This window comes from Pongo pygmaeus, chromosome 2, assembly GCF_028885625.2.
Source record: "Pongo pygmaeus isolate AG05252 chromosome 2, NHGRI_mPonPyg2-v2.0_pri, whole genome shotgun sequence".
NCBI classification, from domain to species: Eukaryota; Metazoa; Chordata; class Mammalia; order Primates; family Hominidae; genus Pongo; species Pongo pygmaeus.
In genome coordinates, this window is record NC_085930.1 from 93,478,807 (window position 1) to 93,495,994 (window position 17,188).

Here is a 17,188-nt window from a genome sequence, read left to right on the forward strand (position 1 = left end):
CTTTTGCTTCATTGTTATTGAGTGAAGGAATAACCACAGCAGTAGCATCAAGCTGCCTCCCTTCCTTCCTGTCTCTGTGCTTCTCTCTATTCTCCTTCTCGTCACCCCCACACCTACTCTTTTCCTCTCTGTGTACTTAATACCAAAGTTCAAACCTAATGGAGTCAGTGGAGCTCAAAGATGGGTTTTTAAGTGTGCTAGGAGAAGAAAGGAGGATTTATTAGGATAGTCTCTGCTTCTGTAGTAAAAATAAAATAATAAAATCCTGGCTGATTCAGAAGCTGGGTTTCAGCTCTTTTCATACAAATGCTAATTCCTATACGGGTAGACTCTGCACCTAAGTCATAGAAAAGGCTCTATTTTTGGTGCTAGAAGTCAGAAGCAAGTCAGGCTGGGATGTTAATGTTACACTTTGTTGAAATAAAGTTTAACGGTTCGAAGACTAGCTGTGAGTGGATAAGGTGATGCCCGCACAAACAATGCCAAATAAACATAAGTTCCCTTTTGATCTTACTTTACTTTTGTCTTTAACACAGCTCTTCTGGGACTTTTAAAATAGAATCTCTGGGAAATACCTCTAAGCAGTGAAAGTTTATGTAGGGACTGCCACCATATGGGCCACCAAATTCCTTATCATAAAAAAGGGCTAACCTCCTAATTGCTCTACACACAGGGTGTGGTGATAGACACAGAGACTTTCAGCTTTCCTCTGTCCCACTGTCTAACCTCCATGTGAGGCTCTAAATATACAGATGCAAAGAAAGGATTTAATACCTGTGGCTTCTTTTTGAAATCAATTCTTGAAATGCAAAACACAAATGTTTAAACTTGGTTCCCAGATTTTTTTTAACTCAGTATTCAAATGTAAATTTCAACTATACCGGATTAGTTAGATGCACTATGCAATATCTATTTGATGGAATTCCTTCAGCCATTGAAAGTGGTACTGTAGAGGCATAGCTAGTGACATGGGGGAATGCACAAGCTGTATTAAGTGGGATGCATAGAATGATAATAGGTACATAGTAAGCATAGCTAAAACTTATATGAATAGATAGGTTATGTGATCTTAAAATTTCATTTAGCCATTCTAAAGCGGGATAGAAAATATTTGCTATACAACAGGCTCTGAATAGAGATGGAAAGTAGATTAGTGGTTGCCAGGGACTGGGACAAGGAAGGAATGGGGAATGATTCCTAATGGTTACAGGTTTCTTTTAGGGTAATGAAAACGTTGTGGACTTAGTGGTGATGGTTGTGCAACATTGTGAATATAATAAAGCCACTGAATTGTATGTTTTAAAATGGTGAATTTTATGATATTTGAATTATCTCTTGACTAAAAATAATAAACACACACACACAAAACAAATAAGCAGTGAGTCTAGCTGGGCTGATAACTATGGCTATAGATTGTGTAACTCCGATAGTAATGACTTTTTGGTGTCCCAATTATCTGGCCAAAATGTGTAATGTTTTTGTTACCTTTGATGGTGATGATGTTGGACTAATTCTTAACATATAGTACTTATATATGAATTGTGGAATGTGGTTATTGTTATCATCACCCTGACTATTTAGCTTAAGTTGAATTTTTTATAACAATTCTGTTTTTTAAATCAGCAGATTATGTTGTTTTGCACATCTTTCAGTTGTTTCCAACCGGATCACAGAAGTCCCCTGATATGAATTAATGGGGATATCTTGACTCATTTGTAGAATATGGTGGTTAAAAGAAAACCACCATACACACACACACACACACACACACACACACACACACACACACACACACACACACACACACACACACACACACACACACATAAAATCCCAGAGAACAATGAAGGTTCCAAAGCTGTCCTTTTAGACAAAGTATCCATATCTAAAGTTGTTGAATCTGCTTTTCAAAATGTGATCTTTGTATCACCTGCATGAAAATTAACTTTGATATCAGTTAACAACAACAAAAAGTTGATTCTCAGTCCTTATTCTAAATCTGCTTATTTAGAATACTGTGACTGGGGTTTGGGAATCTTCATTATTAACAAGCACATCCCATGATAGATATCTGCCAACCTCAGTATTGTATGATGATAAAATATTGAGTGGCAATAGCCACATAATTATGACCCCTGGAAGCCAGTCTTTCAGTAGCCAGCCCCTCTAGGGGACAAAGCAGCATCTTTAGTATTCAGCTGTCCAGTTGTGAAAACTACAATTCAAGACTCTGAGCATTTCATATTTTGAAATTCACACAGTTGCACATTTTAAGGCAGCATTTGACAACCTGCCATGGAAAGCACAGTGACTGTTCTCTTCATCTTTGCCTCTGTGTCTCTTTCTTGATATTCTGCCTGATCTCTGGGTTCTAAACCTTTTTTGTCTCATGCTGAGTGGTAATAGCAATAAGCCCGGTAATGTTCTTTTCCCCTGGAGCACCTGTTGTTATCGTTAATGAAGGTGCACCACTGAGTTAGCCTCTTGAACATGATACCACTGTAGGGTTTTTTTGTTTCAGGGGCTTTAAATTCTGCTTTGCAAAGAACAAGCGTGGCCTCGCTTACTCAGTAAGGCACTTGTAGTCAGGAAAGAGAAATATCGAAGTAAAAAAGTGACCTCTTATTTCACAATTGATTATTAACTCTCCTTTTTGGGTTTAAAAGTAGTAGAATCCTGCTATCCGCAAGGTGTTTATTGCAGCAGTTTGATGTTCTGCAGGCTTGAGAAATAATCTTTTTCTTTCATCTTCAACCATACAGATCCAAACAGCCTGCCTGACCCTTCATCTGAAGTAGCTCTCCTAAAGCCCCTACTCTCTGTTTTGGTGCATGATTTGATTTCTCTCAAGGTGTTCTTCGTTGTCTTTTATTTGTTTGGCTATGCACCTGTACCTCTGTCTTTTCTCTAGTTCTTTGAGAAGGTAAGCTTTGTGAGGACCTGGATTTTGTCATTGTTTATGATAGGTCTCAGGACATGCTACCCCCAAAATATGCTAGCACTGCATACTGAGTATTTTAAGGTGAAGGAAACTGAGAAAACTACAGAAGCAGGAACATCACTCTCTGACCTTCCATTTGTCTACCCTCAAGTGTGCCATAAAAGAATTCTCTGACCTAACACCCCTACAAGTAGGCCATAAGACCTTCATTCCAGAGGAGTTCTGCCCTCTACTCACATGCGAAGAAGAATCTGAACACATAGGCCTTGCTAAGTTTTCCCCAATTTATTACCATCAAGTCATACTCTTTTATCATCCAATCATACTTCTGCATGACTGTTCATAAAAATACACAGTTGTCTTTAGGTCTTTATTTCTAAAGTCTCCCATGGCACATAAAACTTATATTAAATATATTTGTTAGGCTTTCCTCTTGTTAATCTGCATTGTGTTACAGGGGTCTGAGCCATGAACCGGGTAATGGTTAAGGAAATGACACAGCTTTTTCTCCGCTGTATTTTCTATGGCTCTTTTGTGTGGGGAAGAGAATGATGATGATAATGGAACTTTGCTTGTTGCTTGTTGGAACGAATCTCATAAGTTTCTAACTTTAGTTAACATGAAGTAGAAGATGATATGTATGTGTATTCCAGCATGCAGTCAGCAATATTCCTGGAATCCCTATCAAAAGTCTCCTATATTCCAGATGTTACTAACGAAGACTAAAATTTCCATGGATCCAGTTCTCAAATCATGTTCCAAAATGTAATTCCATCTAATCAAACCATTAAGGCAATATTCATTTCTTTAGAAGCGATGCTGCTTAATGAGTTTCATGTGAGCTATCTTTTAGAACAATTGGTATGTACACCTTTGGGTGGGAGGCGGTTTCGGGTCTATTAAAGAGAGATTTATTCCAGGCAGGTAATCTGGAATCTCGTAAGAACTATTTACAGATTATGCTTGCTTACACTCTTCTATGTTTATGATACTTGAATCTTCTACTTAGAAATTTAATTTTATAGTATTAATGCAGTGGGAAGTAGCTGTTAATAAGTTTTAAGATATTAGAAATTACTTTTTAGATTGCTCCAGAAGAAGAAGATAATTATTTATAGAAGTATAATTCAAAAATTAAATGAGATAAAAAGGAAGCTCTTCTGTTCACTGAGAAGTTTCTGTGGTTCTACAACAAACTTTCCACATGAAAATTTGGTAATCTTTCTGATTTATGAAAATGAGGACATTTTAGCTCTTAATTAAGTCTAGTAGTTAACATACTTTGGCATCAGAGGTTCCGTTAGGAATATTGGCCCTATTAACTTCCTAACTGTGCACCTTTGGATCAGCCTTTTAGCCTCTCTGAACATCTATTTCCTTGTTTTTTTGAATGCAGAAACCCTATCTATTATATTGAGTGATGGTGGAGAAAAACTGATGTATTCATGTTCAGTACGTGGTATATGTAGCAGAGATTGGCTAGGATTTGGACATGGATATAGAATCTGACCAGTCCACCCCAGTTCAAATCCCAGCCCTGCCACATCATGGCCCTTGGACCTTGTACATGTTTCTTAACCTTAATCTTAAGCTCAGTTTCTCATCTGTAAAATAGGTTGTGGCTAGGCTTTGAGAGGTTGTAACTAGCATTGAGATGGTCTGTGGTCCTGCCAAAATCGCTTAATTATTATACACTGAATTCTCTCACTATGAGTGACTGCCTTTTGGTTAAATTCTTGAGAAAACTTTACTCTGATTATATGACTTGTGCTATTTGAATATCTTATTTGAACTTATAAAAATGACACCTTGAAAATTCAGAAATCTGCCTTCTTAATTGGGGAAAATAATACTGGCCCTCTCTATCCTAACATTTTTAGCCTCTGGTGTATGCGTAAATGATCATGAGTAAGTCGGGGTTATAAATCGATAGAGTACTTCACAGTTACCTAAAGAAGGTAGTCATAGGACAGAAGCCTGCCTGCCCCATGCTTTGCTGACTCAGTAGTTCTGATGTGGGGCCTAGGACTCTGTCCTAACAGACACCACAAATGATTCTGATGCTCACTTCAGTTTTCTGAAGCTGCTTTCCTGAAGGAGTGATAAGAAGCAGTTGTAGGGGCTGCTGCTCTCAACCCAAACCAGTTTCTAGGAAAGATTTGGTGTGTACAGAAAGAGACAAACCTGTATCTCAAGGATGAAAATGATTTTTTTTTACTGTTACTTAATATTTTCATTTGGAAAGACACTTTAAGAGATATGTGATTTGCCATAGGACTTTTATCCTTTCATTACAGCCATGGTGAAGGGTGCCTTGACTATGTTAATACCTAATGCATATATTTACTGTATGAAGAATTGGTATCTTCAGGATGCTGTAGCTTTTATCTTGTAGAATTGCCTTACAGTTTGCATCTCTGCCCTCAGAATGAATCCAGTTTGACTGGGTTGGTAAACCGAAGACAACTACAGTGCTCAGGGATGGGTTTGGGTGTACATGTGGGAGTGGATGCCTTTGAGAAGTGTTGAGGTTCCAAGCCCTTTCCCTCTGGCATGTAAATGTCTCTACTTCCCCTCCCTCTCCTGCTCCTGGTGATTTGAGGCAAAACCCCTAGTCACCAGCTCTCCAAGCAGATGGGTCTGGGGGCCTGCCTGTCTCCTTTGGGAAACTTTCTCTCTCCTACTAAACCCTCAAGCCCTTTCCTAAGTAGATATCAAATCATTGAGTTTTTCCATTTCTAGTTTGTTAACTTTGATTTGCATGATGCCATTTGGATCAAAGCACTGAAAGAAAAATTAACCAAGTCCCCTAGTATTTTCACGTTCTTATTTACTTTTTCCCTGTTCATTCAAACTCAAAAGAGCTAAGGTGAATGAGATGAGAGAGATCCTGAAGCAGGGATGAGGGTGAGAAGAAAATGCATGGAAGTTAAAGCATACTGATGAAGAGGGAGGCCTCTGGGGCCAGACTACCTGGTTTTAAACCCAGAGCTGTCGCCTGCCAGGTGCATGACCCCTGGGCGAGTTAACCTTTATGAGTGCCCCCACATTCATTCATAAACTTAGAAAATGGAGGTATTAAGAGTATCCTGTCTCTTAGGACTGTTGTGAGGACCAAATGGATTAATGCATGTAAATCCCTGTAAAATAGTGCCTGGCACATAGTAAAGCCTCAATATATGTTCACCATTAGTTTTATAATTCTTACTTCAGTCCTCACAACAACCTGCAAAAGTAGGCATTAATATTTTACACTTAGGGAAACTGAGGTTTAAAGAAGTAAAATCACATACTGGAAAAGCACTGTTGACAGATAGTGGAATTGAGATTCAAACCCAAGCCTATCCAAAATTCCAACTCTTCATTACATCATATGACCAGGCTCTTCGTAAGAAATACTTTGTATCCTGTAATCACAGTAGAAGAAGCTCAAGCACAGGTTTTGTAAATATTTTGTCACCCTTACCACATATTAATCTGTATTATTTTGCTCTGCTTGGAATAATGGTTTCCATCTAAAAATATCCAGAGGACAGTCCCTGTTTAACTTTATTACACAGGTGAAGCTTAACCTAAATGCTGCTTTATTGCGGTATGTCAATTTATAGCAGAATTATATGCTTTTAGTGTTTAATTTTTCATTAGTACTACCAAACAAATCCCGTCAGTAATTAGAGGCCCTGACATATAGCAAAATGGATATTTGGCTGTTTAATTTATTTTGATATTTGTAATGCCAACACGTGGCACATATAGTAGGGACATTCAATGTTTTATAGGATTCAGTAAACTGTCTTTTACACCTGAGGCTCAGAGCCTGTAATTTCTACTTAATCACTGTGAAGTCAAACCTCCTGTGAAAGGCAAGCGTTTTGTAGACCCTAAAATACCACCTAATTGTAAGGCGTTATTATTCAGTCAGCTTCTTACCTTTGTTGATGTAGTAAGGCCGGTTACTCACTGTTGTCATTTTGCTATAGGATACTAGTGCTCAATAACTAATCATTGAAGGAGCCACTACTCTGCCTCACCATTTTGCTATGGGTGTTTCAAGCCTAGGAAATCAAATATAAAAATCTCTAACTCCATGTAATCAGCTCATTCTAATTTCAAAATTTTAAACCTGTGATATGTAAATAATTGGCTGGCCAAACTGTCAATTCTGTTAAAAAAAAAAAAAAAAAAAAAAAAGTAAAATAAACGCAGCCCAATTAATCATGTGACAAAGATTCAGTAATTTTGATTAAATATTAGTGGCCAATTCAACTTCAGTAGATGAGCCATTTGTTTTATTTTTATTTTTTTGAGACAGAGTCTCGCTTCGTCGCCCAGGCTGGAGTGCAGTGGCGTGATCTCAGCTTATTAAAACCTCTGCCTCCCGGGTTTAAATAATCCCTCCCACCTCACCCTCCTGAGTAACTAGGACTACAGGCCCGAGCCACCATGCCTAGCTATTTTTTGAATTTTTAGTAGAGATGAGGTTTCATCATGTTGGCCAGGCTGGTCTCAAACTCCTGACATCAAGTGATCCTCCTGCCTTGGCCTCTTAAATTGCTCTGGAACTATTTGTTTTAGACTGCACTACATCCTTCAATACAGAATGGGGAATAAAAGCCCATACAATAATGTGTGCCTTGATTGAAATTGGGCTTTTTAGCTGAAACAGATCCAAATATTACAAACTTTTGATTAGTAGTTATTAACAGCAGGAAATAGTAAAATAAAAGAACAGGTTGCTTATAGGCTGCCACATAATTCATAAACATGTAGATCTATATAGCGCTTAGAAGGAAGGACACAGATAACGTTCTTACTGCCTCTGGGTGGAGATAGAGAGGGGAAACAGTGCAATGTGGGATGCGAATTGTACCCGAGGGTTTCGGCTTTACAGTGTTTTATTTTTAAACTGGGTAATGTGTACATGGTTGTCGATTCTATTATTTAAAGTGCATTTTAAAAGAAAAACCAAGGGCCCCATTTGAAGAACTTTCCATTAAGAAATGACTATTATAATTCGTTCTCTTTGCTTTATTATCTTTAGCATATAACTAGTTCTCATGCCTCCTATTTTCAAATCTCTGAGGGTGGGGCCCATGAAGTAGCTTTTTGAAAGGTCCACAGTTGATTCTGATGGTTACCCAGAATATCAACTGCAATTTCATTTATTTTTATAAATATATTTTGATTCTTGGTCTAGATGACCTGGACTTGATTCTTTCTTGATACTCATCTCAAATTATTCAGTCCCCTCAGGCACTCCTCTTTACCCTTTATGCCAAAGTCATTAATAAAGTAAGTCTCAAGACACAAAAAGCAGCTGGAAAAAGTAAGGATTTCGTGGCTGAGCCGGGGTCAGATGGAAACCAGCTTAATGAATAATAGACAAGGCAACCTGCAGAGCCAGAGACGTGGAAGAATTAGAATAATGACCTTCCTGAGGACATTTGAGTGAAAAATGTTGGGATAGTGAGACTCTGTAATGGCCCTCAGGCCAAACATGGTGAGGAATCGTTTCCTTCCTTCTAAGTCAATTATGTTAGTGCCGGGAAAGGGTCATTTTGAAATTCTAACTTCACATGTCATGAGGCATCCATCCTACCTTATTGTCTAATAGATCCCTTCTCCAAAGAAGCCTCTTGTTCACCAAAATCAGGGAAGCTGAGACATATATCTTCGGAAGCCTTCTCCATCAGATTAATCCTAAACCTCAGGAGGGAAGGGCAAAAAAAAAAAAACCAACCAAACAAACAACAACAACAACAACAAAAAAAACCACACACACACAGTGGTTTGAAATCCTAGGCTTATTCAACATAAAGATAATATTATTGGATTCCAGTAATGAAAACTTCCATTTCTTTCCCTGGTAGTTTATTCTTTTAAACACGTCTTCCTTGTTCCTGACGTTACATGAAAAATGAAGATGGAATTTTTTAAGATGTTGACCTTGCCTAGGGTGGTTGAGAAGAATAAACAACATTGAGTTAACAAAGTGAACACACCAAATATTCTTTTACTTTGTGGTGGAATTCATTTATCCTAATGTTCACATTCAAGTCTCTCACTCCGGGGTCCATATATCAGTACGTGTTCCCCCACAAAATATTTTCGTATCATGCTTTCCATCCTGGTGCCCTGACAAACAGCTCAACAGGGGCTTTTATTTGCATTTAAATTCATCTGTTGGTTGTAAATGGTATAAATTTCCAGATGTAATCAAGTTCTAGCAGTATAATTTTGATGAAACTGTTCAGCCATGGAGGGAATAAATGTGACTCCAAGCTCTGCTTCACCATCAGATGACCATCGATGCATCTCACTCTTTAAGGAAGAAACTCAGAGCATGGGATAATTCAAGAAAATCCCAGAGGAGCGAGTGACCTTGAAAGTCATTAGCATCATCTACTACTTGACAGTTAATCACCCCTGTAGCATTTAAGTCTGTCTTTCATCTTCCTCTATACCTGGAAACTCAAAGCACTGTGAGGTAGCTGCTTCCAGTTCTGAATCGCTCTGATCTCGATTTCCTCACTACCAAAGTAGTCTGTTCCTCCCTTCCAGGAAATGAGCATCCTGCTTACTCATGTTTTTCTGTCTGGCATTCATTCATTAATTTATTCTTCTATCACCTACTATGTGCCAGATATTGTCACAGGCCCTGAGAACCTAAGAAGAATGAGACATAGTCCTTGTTTTCAAGTACAGACTTTGAAATGAACATCATAATGCAGGAAGGCTGAAAAAGTTGTAGAAGTTCTATAGTTAATATTAACATATTACTCCAATAAGTGTTTATTGAGTGCCTACTATGTGCCATGTGCTCCCAGGCACTGGGTTAAAGTGGAAGGCAAGACAGCCAAGGAAAAACTCTCAGCATATTGTCTTTTTCCCCTTACGTGAGTGAAAGGGAACAAATAAAATATTGCAGATTTGGGTTAATACTAGAAAGACTAAAACAAGGTGTTGTGAAATGGAATGACATGGTGGAAGGGGAATGGGGTGCTGTGGCTACTTTAGATGGGGTGGTCACTGAAGAGATAACCCATAAACCGAGAACAGGGAATGACAGGGGACTAGCCAGCGAAGAGCTGGAGAAGAAAGACCATTCTGGGAAGAGGAAATGGCAGTGGGAATGAGCTTGGCACATTCTAGGAAATGACTGAAGACCAGGTGGCAGAAATTTAGAGAGAGTGGCGGCAGGAGAGAAGTGTGAAGAGTGGGCGGGGAGCCGTTACACTGGGACTTATGTTGTGGTAAGGAATTGTAATTCAATTTTAAATATATTTGATGTTTTGATGATACTCAGAGTATATTTCAGGGCAGAGGTATTTCACATGTGCTTATGATAGGTTTCCTAAATTAATTTGTTACTTTTAGTTTCTAAGCCTACTTTTCTAGACTTGGAGGATTTTCTCTCATGTCTATCTTGGGCACTGTGGTTGTCCCTCTAGCATTCTTCCTACCCTCCCTCTTTATTTAGTAGCTACAAAATTAGGACGGATTTGAAGTCATCTTTAGCTCCAGGTGCAGACCTTGTTTGGTGCACGCCAGGGATTGGCAGACTTCTTTTGTAAAAGGCCAGATAGTAAACATTTTAGGCTCTGAGGGCCAGATGGTCTTTGTCATAATTATGTGTCTGACTTTACAGCACAAAAGCAGCCATAGAATATATGAAAATGAATTGTCACAAATAAGCATGGCCATATTCCAATAAAACTTTATTTATAAAAGCAGATGGTGGGCCAAATTTGGCCTGAGGGCCATAATTTGCCCATCCCAGTCTAAGTCAGTTGTCTCTGCCACAGTAATGACTTTCATTAATCCTTTCCTAAGCTATTTAGAGCGTAGGATTCCCTTGACTTTAGGAATCCTACACTCTAAAGGATCGCAGTCCCATCATCATGGAGGACTTAGATGCATTAGTTGTGGATGGGCTGTTTTCTCCACTACTGCTTATGAACAAGAAAGCAGGTAACTGACAGCTTCTAGCAGCCATCTTATATCTTCTGGGGCAAACTGCCTCAGAGCAAAACAGATGCTGAGGCTGGAATGGCAGAGACAGAAAGAAGCTGGACACTAGGTAACATTATTGGATTGTTGAATTAACCAGACTTGAAGCCTGCATTACTTCTAGACATTTAAATTAGGTGATCTGGCTAGGAACAGTGGCTCACACCTGTAATCCCAGCACTTTGGGAGGCTGAGGTGGGCGGATTACCTGAGGTCAGGAGTTCAAGACCAGCCTGCCCAACATGGTGAAACCCTGTCTCTACTAAAAATACAAAAACTAGCCAGGTATGGTGGCCCACACCTGTAATCCCAGCTACTTGGGAGGCTGAGGCACAAGAATCACTTGGACCTGGGAGGGGGTGGAGGTTGCAGCGAGCTGAAATTGCACCACTACACTCGAGCCTGAAAAAAATTAGGTGACCAATAAAGTCCTCTATTGTTTAAGCCAGTCAGAGTTGAAATTTTTACTATGTCTAGCAGAAGACATGTTCCACTAGATCATCTACTCTAAAATATTCAGTTATTGTTGTTTCTTAATGTGCTTAACTGGCAGTTTGAGTAAACAGTTTCTAAAGTGCCTCTGCATATCTGCAATACTCATCACATGCCAGTGGGAATCTTTGAATGAAAGTCTGTGAATCAATGGCCCTAGAAGAGCTTAACTTCCAATAGGTTCCCTCTGGTGCATGACCACACGGTAATTCCATTAACTTTAACGATGGTGGTGCTGCACAAAATGGGCCCTGTTAGTCTATTCTCTCCTTTCTTTTTAGCATTAAATCTCATGCTGCAGCTAGTTTTTCAGGGTAAAGTATGTGTACCAGTGCCATTCATTTCTTGCCCTTTATTAAAATATGCAGGGCTCTCTCTCCCAGGGAGGGAGTGCTAAGTGAGTACATTAAAAATGAATCTGCTGCCCCATTTGTCGACTGCGAGAAAACCCCAGAGTCAGGGACATCAATGAATTATTATTGATTGTTGTAAGATCCAATAAAATCATAAATATGGCTCAAAACAATTACTGTGGCCACATTAGCAAATTATCAAATCCATAACCTGCTTTGGAGCCCAGCCTCAGAGATTTAAATAAAGTGCCAGAGGGAGGCAAGTTGTATTTTAGGAATGTGACAACCAGGGCTGGGATAGAGAAATTTATGATTTCATTTGCTGTGCAATCTAATTGCGAATAACTGTTGGATTTCTAAAAAGTGGACTTTGATTAGGTTTAGGTATCAGAAATAAACCGGAAATATGGGTCAGTTTATACTTCTCTGAGAGTCTGTAGGGAAGGGGACAGGAAGGTATTCATTGCAAGGAATGCCCTTCTCAGGTGACCTTCCACCCTTGCCTCTGTGTCCTTATTTCCTGTGTTGGAATAATTGGATTATACCTGAGACTGGCTGGCTCTTTCCAGAGAACCACTTTTTACTTTCTTCACCAAGTGTCAGTTTCCCCCCATTTAGAAATAAATCAATTCAAAATGAAATTACCTGGAGCATTCATTTTTCACCATCTAGTAAATGAATCTCTCTAAAGAACACGAGGTCCTCCCTTTTTGGTTCAGGCTTAATAAAATCCTCCTTTTCAGTGGAAGTGGTATAGAACTAGTGTCTCTGCCTTTTCTAGGCTTTTCCTCTCTGGTGGCTTACTAGGCAATATTTGCTCCATAAAATGTGTATTGGCATGTTCATAGATTCCTGGGCATATTTTGTGAAGATCTAACCTGAAGTCGGGCTGCCTGGTTTAAATTTCTAACCCACAGCAGGCTGGAAAAAAGCCTCTCATGGCATTGCATCATCCATTAGCCACTGTAGCCCTTCATCTGAGGCCCTGGCCTCAGCTGCACTCTGATGAGAAGCACACCGGTGGCTAGATTTTCAGGAATGGATTGGCTCATCTTTCAGCTCACTTTAGGAAAATAGAAAAGCAATTTGCACAAAGATAAAGCAGACTTTATAGTGATCTGTGTAGAACTGGCTAACAGATTTCTACAGGCAGTCAGCGAAAGCATGAAAACCCAGCTGAGATATGATAAATTACTGCTGACTGTCCTAATTGTCCCTTGATACTCTGTGTTGAAACCTGACTAAATTTTGCTGAAACTTACAAATAGGGAAGAAATTTAAGGTTTAATAAATTATACATAATAGAAATGCTTAAAAAAATAGAAAGATAGCCACAGCAGAAAGGCTTATATTTATCACCCCACTGTCTCCTGAGCCTTATAAAAAGGTGAGGGTAGAGGGGGGTGTTAGATAAATTGTAATTTTAATTGCAAACCTAATTGATTATACTCAGCGTGCTCATTAGGTCAAGGAAGACTATGAGTCAACTCCCAAGGTCATTACATTAATAGAGTAAGCATGTAATTTGTGATAAGTTGATTTGTGAACATCACATTCTTCTCTTCAAACAGAATAACCAACATTAGTTTTTAAGGTTCACATACTATGTGTGTTTCTTTGTATTTTAGGACAATCATCTTGTACTAACCCATCTTTTGGTTTTATAGTTATAGCTTTAGTGCTTTTAACATATAAATGCATTTCAAATTCCTCCAGCAATGACTAACATTTTACCAGCTGTCTTATTCCATTGTTGAATAACCCCAGCTATAATAGTTTGCTTTATCATTTCCTTTCTTTCTTTTTATTATTGTGAACCAACACTTTGCTTCTCTGAAATATTTACCTTGTGGTCCTCTTTCAGACTTCTCTGGCAATTTGGATTGATTCTCTATTTCCTCTTTTACCTAGAAACTTTGTAGAAGTTGAAAGAAAATGTATTACTTTCCCTTTAAAGAATCATCAATGCCTTTGGCTGTGTACATGGCATGATTTTTACCACTTTCCCAAACTGGTTCCTCCCATCTCAGGGTTCTTTATTTGGTGACTGTTCTCTTTTAAACGTGTTGCCTAGAATCACATGAGGGCATCTAGATGGTATAGGAACAAGTATTTATTGCAGTACTTGGAATATAGTAGTCTCTCAATAAATGCTTTTTGAATGTGAGCATGGTTTCACCAAGTATAGAGCCTCAGGTCTGGACATTCTTGTTGCAGATGAAGTTTGCAGAATGTGAAATGGTCAGAAGGTTCTTGTTTGTAGGCACTGTCATAATGAGGATTTTGTTGGTTCTTTTTCGTATTTTGAAGAGCAGTGAATCTGATGAGTGATACAGGGGTTCTGTCATTTCACTATCCTCAGGACCATCTGGTCAGCAATAGAATGGCTTCTCAATCTCACTGTGGACAAATGCCAGCAATGGAATAAATTCTTAATTACTATTCTTCATTAAGTAATGATCTATGTGGGTGCTTTCCACACCTAAGGTGTTTGACTATTCTCATGTCTAATACCCACCAGGCTTTCATGGCTAATCATTTTTCTTTCAGTAGGCATACAAAGGGCGTCTGGAGCCCTTTGGACTCTTTGGGGATGACAATTAGAAGCATAACTTTAATTAAAAGCAGCTAACTCATTAAATTTTGTGGGCTGGGAGGATCATAGAATCTTTCAAGTATTGGAAAGCTGCAGACTTTTTCCATGGGAAAATTCACATACACACAAAATGTCGCATTTAATTTCAGGGGCCTCCTATTCCCCTGAGGCCTACCCATGGACTGCTAGACTGAACTTCCCTGACTTGTTATCTTCCAACTAAATATTCAGGGAAGATTGTATTTTTTGCCTAAATTGATGGGGTGAATCTTGAGGCAGGTCACAAAGAACCACATTCTACCCATGTTTGCAAAATGTCTCTCTCACTCATGGGAAATGCATGCTTTAAGTATTTAATTCTGACTCTGTCCACTGTTAGCTATTTGCGTGTGTTTCCTTGGTTGCAAAATTGGAATAATAATACCCCCTGCTGTTAGGATTTTGTGAGTATTAAATAAGAGCATAAATGGGGAGGTCTGTGCTTAGTGCTTAGCACACATTGTCTTTATTCACCAGTTTTGTTTTGTTTTTTTGAGAACCTACTACATGCCCACATCGATTTCTGTGATGAAAACAGTGGACAAAGCCAGTGTCATCCTGGCCCTCAAAAAGAATGTCATCTCGCTCTCTTCTTCTTTATCTATAGTAGTTTTGGCCTCACCCCTGTGTGAAGGAAAGGCTGATTAGAGAGTCCGAGGAAAACCCTGGAGAAGAGATGAAATGGATTTCAGTTTAGTGTCACTCCCCCTTTTAATGGGCCTAGACTTACCAGTGTTGAGCAGGTTGGTTTCCTAAGCCATCTAAGCAAGTGAGTCGAATGAAATGGAATGTGCCGAGTTGGTTCTTTATGTTGAAGACTGAGGTATACCAGGTGCTATGTGTGGTTTAGGGTGGGAGGAGAAGATTCCCTCCAGATACACAGTTTGTCTCCAAAGCATGGTGCCTAAGACATGCTTTCACCATCAAGGAGCATTATGTTACTTTATACCTTGCATCATGGATTTTTTTAAGTGGATAATAGCATAATTTAAAAAATATTACCACCATAGCTGAAATAAAACATTACTCTGGTGTTAAGTTTACAATAACAGAAAGTGAGGATTTTCTTAACCTCTGAAGACCAGATGTGTTGACAAGCCAAGCTCTCAGTTCACAAGAACTCATTCCAATTAGTTGTTGAAGTTTAATTACCTCCTCAAGAGAGTAAGTTTGACTTTAAGTTAGAGTTAAGACACTTGAGAGGTGAAAGCTAGGAGTCGGGATTCAAGGGTTAAGTTTAGAGTTAAGAAAGTTGAATCTTCAGTTAGATTCAAGAGAGCTAAGTTGGAGATAGAGTTAGAATTGAATTTGAAGTTAACTTTTAAATTTGATAAGGTTTTGTTCTGTTGTATTTTTTTTCTAAATGCCCACATCATATTTTGTTTGTAATTTCCTGTTGTAGCAGAGGATTTGTACTATTCTGGACAAGATTGTCAGAAGGGATGAACAGAACTGGGAGCATTCACAGCTCAGACATACCCAGACCCTCACTGGGTGGGAAGTTTCCCTAGCTAAGTTGGAGATCGATGGTTCTTTGCTGCCCTAGAAGAGCCTCTCTCCTTTCATACCCACAACAATCCCCACCACCACCTTCTTATACTGACCCACAAGAACATTTGTTAGGCAAACACTCTGCCATCTGTTGTGCAGACAGGGCTTCCAGGCAGAATAGAAACAGGTGTGGCGTCAAAGTAACTTAGTGCATAGACAAGGTGAAAGGAGGGCTTAAAAATTGCATGTCACGTTCTGAGCTTTATACCTCCTTGGCCCATGGTGGGTGGACCTGAAATGCCATGTCTTATCAATGGTGACCCTTTGTAACCACTTTGCGCTTTGAATTTGGTACCACACAGCTTTATGGAAGGACACTTGGGGCCATCATTTTACTTGCAAATAGAAACAGGCTTTGTGGTGTGAGTTCTTCCCTGGGATTTGTTTTGAATGTGTGGCTGGTTTGCAGTCCCCACAGAGGTTGTCAGCTAATGAGGGCAGTGGAAGTACGTTCCTTAACTTGTTCTTTCAGAAGTGTTGCATTACCAGAGCTGCAAGAAGAGTTTGTTCCTATTGTCAGGTGCGGCATGGGATTTTTTCTTTTTGCCTTTTCAAATTCCAGGGAAGAATGAGTTCTTTGGCAGAAATGGTGTCAAGAGAACTTCTTCTGTGATTATGTGCTAATGCAATTCTAATTGTTTCTCTGCAGATGGATTGAGTACTGCTGACAGAGGTTTATGTACCTTCCCTAAACGGATTGGTGGTTACCCATTTTTTACAATAAATATAATGAGCATCTATTTGCATTGATGGTAACAATACTTTACAGTGGTTTAATATTTTGCGGTTTGGAAAGATTTTTGTGTCACATGGCTTATCTTCTTTTTTAAGGCAGTATTCTGGGAGTAATGCTTTGTAACCCAGAATGCCAGGGTTCAAATATTGCTCTGCTTCTTCCCAGCTCTGTGATCCTGGACAAGTTATTTAACATCTCTGAGCTTCACTTTCCTCATCTGTAAAAGAGACATAATGATGGTGCTTGGTGTCATAGAGTTGTTATGAGAATAGTAAGAGTTAAGGGAGGTATGGGACTTATCACAGTGCCTAGAATATGGTATAACTCAGTGCATGTTAGCTATTATTTAATTATTAACACTATCAATATTATTAATTTTCCCCAGCATTGAGTGAGGTAGCTATGGTGCCAGGAATTTTATCCTCATGTTAAAGATGAGGTAACTGAGGCTCAGAGGGAAGCAGTGACTT

The 17,188-nt window shown here is 39.1% G+C and overlaps 1 protein-coding gene across 22 annotated transcripts in view; it reads left to right on the forward strand.

Moving 5' to 3' along the window:
• FHIT (fragile histidine triad diadenosine triphosphatase) overlaps positions 1–17,188 on the forward strand; it is a 1,508,090-nt gene that overhangs the window by 1,236,830 nt on the left and 254,072 nt on the right. The gene's annotated exons all lie outside the window — the stretch shown is intronic.